The 4,521-nt window shown below is 38.9% G+C and overlaps 1 protein-coding gene and 1 long non-coding RNA gene across 2 annotated transcripts in view; one reads left to right on the top strand and one right to left on the bottom strand.

Moving 5' to 3' along the window:
• Positions 1 to 4,521, top strand: part of LOC116700081 (BMP/retinoic acid-inducible neural-specific protein 3) — a 119,070-nt gene that overhangs the window by 51,590 nt on the left and 62,959 nt on the right. The window lies entirely within an intron of this gene.
• LOC116700085 (uncharacterized) overlaps positions 1 to 4,521 on the bottom strand; it is an 8,111-nt gene that overhangs the window by 299 nt on the left and 3,291 nt on the right. The gene's annotated exons all lie outside the window — the stretch shown is intronic.

Genomic DNA, 4,521 nt, shown 5'->3' with positions numbered 1-4,521 from the left:
TGTAACTCAAATGAGCAGAGGATCTTTGTTTTTTCCTTATCTGCTGAGAACACCTCAGGTGAGATAACGTTACATGTGTTGTGGAACAGAGCTAAGCGAGCTAGCTAGCGAGCAAGTTGAGCATCAAGCTAGGTGACGTAAATTGTGTGAGACGAGATGTAATTCACTGAGCGGTTTCACACAAAACCAAGTGGTCACATGACAAGCCATACGGTTAACTGAGACTTTCTTCGCTTGACTGGATCAAAAAATAATTTGCTTCCCCCCCATTTCTTATCATATTTTTTTCCACATTGAGGTCGCATGAGGTCCACTGGAAGGGGAATGATTTTGGCTCTCTAAACAGCGAGATGAAGAAGTAAAAGTGTAACAGTCCTAAAAACAATTTCAGCACTTAATTTACACGTTTTGCTGTTGCTTGAACTTTATAGGCATCAGAATAGCCGAAGAGTTTTATTGGATTGTATTATATTGTAAAGGTGTACATAATACCCACCTTATACTTTAAATTACACTGCTTGTTATTTTTGCTTTTGTTAGTTGTGCTGGGCCTTCAGATTCAGAGCCATATCTATTCATATCCAATTTTATTGAATCTTAGTTTTAACTCAAAAGGAAGACAAAACGGCCTTTGTTGCATGCTGCATCAAAAATCGCCATTAGAAGGTAATAGCTTAACTGATGGTCTTAAACAATTAGTTTGAGCAGTAATTGCAACATGAGCGCTGAAATAGAAGTACTGCATAAGGAATGTAAAAAGCTTTAGGATCATAAGAAAAGTTTGTAAAAAGTTTTAGGATCATAAGAAAACCCCTGTCACGTTTGAATAATGCACATTGTTGAATAAATATTTAAAACAAAATGGTCCAGGTTGAATGATCCACTCGGTGAAGGGCTCTTGGGAGTTTTCAACAAAGGCAGAGACGGGGGTGGCATCTCTCAGGTGGATTATCATTGAAGTTCCTCACATGAGTTACAAACAAGCCCAGCGTGTATTTGGTGTAACACAGCTGAGAGCTTTCTGTTCTGAAGCTTTCATGGTTTCTGTAAACAAAGAAAGTCAGAAATAAATTGTAGACTAATGCGATTTAAATTATGACAACAATCAACAGAGATAAAACAGCTGAGAATTATACATTGCTTAAAGGTGAATTCCGGTCAATTTCAACATGTAGCTCTGTTGTTTGTAAATTTGGAGTGCTGTCAGTAGAGAGAAAAATGAAAACAATCGGTGCTGCCTACACTGTGTTATCCTCCTGCTAGCGTTAGCACCCTACAGGTTTAAACAGGGAAGTTTTAAACGTGTTTTTAGCCTATAAACATGCTCAAAATGTCATTAAAAGTGCCTAGCCTTTTACAGTAATTTCCTCCGAGTGAACACAGCAAATTTGACTGGAATCCTCCTTTAATGATCTGTAAAGGTATAGTCACACTGCATTTTGCAGTCCATGTCTATTTGCTCCAAACAGCCAATGTACCCACTGTGTAGATGTTAACTTTAGCTAGCAATAAAGGCGTAGTGTGTGTTATTTTTTCCCCAGGCATTTCTTCCCCTTTGTTGTGGAATCATACAGCTTCAGGATAAGTTGAAATTGTCAATTCAAGTTGAAACATTTTCTACATCTTCCCTGAAATTTACAAGGCCAAAAGAGAATATGCACATCCACTTGCATCTTTGCATTGACTTTATAAGCAACATGCTGCCTTTTAGTTCAGTCTGAACAGTGAACACACTCTAAGAGGCTGGATTTTATTTGAACAAGGAACTGATTATGTTGCACAGTCAATACTAAAACATGAATGACATGCAACAGTTGAGACTTTACATTAAGAAAGCAGAGATTATCTGCGTCCACATCTTAAACAACAACCCAAAATGGCCTGCCTCCCCTCCACTAATCTTTCTTTGCTTCTCGCCTTTATGTCTTTCTAATCTTTAACTACATCTTAGCGACGTCTCCCTCTGAGATATTTCAGACATGTTTTAGATGTGTATCTTTTGTAGCGCCTTGAAGGCTAACTTCCATTTCTTTTGATAATAGACGCAATCTTAATGCAAGGCAGAGTGTGAAGATGTGAGGAACAAGGCTATTTTAGGAACGGCAAATTTGTACAGGCTGCATCATTTGCCAAATACTGTGATTTAGCTTGAAAGGCCATAGCTATCTTCTAAGTCATTCTGGAAATGAACAATTGCTCTTTGTCTTTCTTTCCTTCTCTGGTTCTTTTGTTTTTATACCTCATGTTCTTTTTCTCTCATGCTTGAGCTTTGAACATGTCAGTCTCTCCCATGTTTGCCCTTTGTCACTTTATATACTTGACTTTTATTTTTCTTCATCCACACTTCTCTCATTAATGTGTCTGCTCTTCTTCATTTTTCCTCAACTCGCAGCACTACAGCAGATGTCAAGTAGGAACTTGTTTATGTATTGTCATGTCCATTTTACATTCCATGTATTACAGAAGCACTAATGATGTTAGCGCTACGGTTATTTTAGCACACATGTCAGGGACATCTCTTCAGCTCAGTGAGTAGTTCATTCATTCTCATAAGACAACAATACGTTCCGACTCAAATATAAACGTAAAGCGAGGGTCTAACTTCTTTGTTTTCTCCGTGCAGAGCAACAGATTGGCATGGGTGAGTAAAATAAACAGTGGTCATAGCTTCAGGTTTTACAGGTTTGGACACAAACGCAAAAGAAGAGATGAGGAGGTAGAAGGGAAAGTTTCAATGATGTAATGATGAAAATAAACTTGTAAAAACGAACACATCCACAAATACTTCAGAGGGCCAAAACCCAAACTGGCCAAAGAAGAAATACTCATAGTTGTTATTACGTAAACTGCAAACAATTAGCATCTTATGTCACTGTTTTACCCATAGTGCCCATTTTATGAAAAAAAAATCACTTTTTCTGGGATTTCGGGTGGTATTCTTTTTAAAATCTCCACGGCTTTCTACGTCACTAGAGGAGACGAGGAGGCTGACTGTGGCACATGCTATCGCTAGCATGCTAACTCGTTCTCAATGACAAAATAATTTACATGTCCCTGTTCTGCAGGTATTCTACAAGTGCGCTCTCGTTTAGAAGAAGTCTCACAGCTAATCCTGCTTTGGACTGACCAAAGTTGGAGAAAGAGTTATCTAGCTGATGTGATCTTACCTAGTTAACTGTGCAACTCCTAACAAAGATAGTATAGAAGTGAGATGTCTTACTCTGTAGCTAAAACAGAGACCTAAACACAGGGTGAAAAAAGGATTTGCAGCAATGTGCACTACAACAAAAATATATATATATTTTTTTTTATTGAAACCTTGTAAACCTATTCTGGTACAATCTCAAAATACAATTATTTTACAATTACTTTAGGTTCTGTCCCAGCTGCCTTTAAACATGCTGTTATCCGGCCCTTACTTAAGAAGCCTAAGCTTGACCCCACAATGTTGTCTAATTTTAGACCAGTCTCTCATCTGCCTTTTCTTTGAAAGGTTTTTGATGAGTTAAGGAGTTACAAGCCTTTTTACAACAGAACTCTGTGTCTGAAAAATTCCAATCTGGTTTTAAATCACGTCACAGTACTGAGTCGGCACTGTTGAGTCCGCACTGTCTGAGAGTACATAATGATATTGCCTTGTCTGTAGATGCCGGGAATCCTACTGTTTTAGTCCTTTTTGACCTCACAGTGGCGTTTGACACAGTGGACCATGCAGTCCTCCTCTCTCGCCTTGAGCATTGTGTAGGCATCAGAGGCTTGGCACTCAAATGGTTTAGCTCCTATTTGGCAAATGGGAGCTTTTCTGTTATGATTGGTGACCTCTTCTCATCAGTTGCTCCTCTCTCTTGTGGGGCACCTCAGGGATCCATTCTTGGCCCCATTCTTTATTCAGTACATGCTGCCTTTAGGGCTTATTATAGGAAATCACAACCTGTCTTTTCATTGCTACGCAGACGATTTGCAAATCTATTTGCCTATGAAAGCAAATGACGGTTTTGCACTAAACTCCCTGCTGGCTAAAGTTAAGCCTTTCCAGAGCAAGCACAATCTAGAAAAGGCCATTCATGTTTTTATTAGTTCAAGGTTGGACTACTGTAATGCTCTCTATGTTGGTCCGAATCAGACGTCCATCTCACATCTTCAACTTGTGCAAAATGGTGCTACTCGCTTTTTAACAGATACATCTAGACGTGCACATATCTCTCCCGTTCTCTACAACCTGCATTGGCTCCCGGTGTGTTTTAGAATAGATTTTAAGATTGGATTGTTTTTAAAGCTTTTAATGGTCTAGCCCCAGAGTATTTGTCTAAAATTTTAACTTTACTGGTCACTGCGTTCTTCAAATCAGCAAGTTTTAGAAGTCCCAAGGTCCAAGGATAAGTGCTGGGGTGATCAGGTTTTTGCAGTTGTTGACCCGAGACTCTGGAACAAGTTACCCCCTGATATTCAAACAATTACAGATGTAGCTCTTTTTAGGTCCAAATTCGAAATGTATCGGTTTAGTCTGGCTTTTAATACATA

This window comes from Etheostoma spectabile, chromosome 13, assembly GCF_008692095.1.
Source record: "Etheostoma spectabile isolate EspeVRDwgs_2016 chromosome 13, UIUC_Espe_1.0, whole genome shotgun sequence".
Classification (NCBI taxonomy): Eukaryota; Metazoa; Chordata; class Actinopteri; order Perciformes; family Percidae; genus Etheostoma; species Etheostoma spectabile.
The sequence above is the reverse complement of the archived record's forward strand: the minus strand, read 5'-3'. Positions and strand labels throughout refer to the sequence as shown.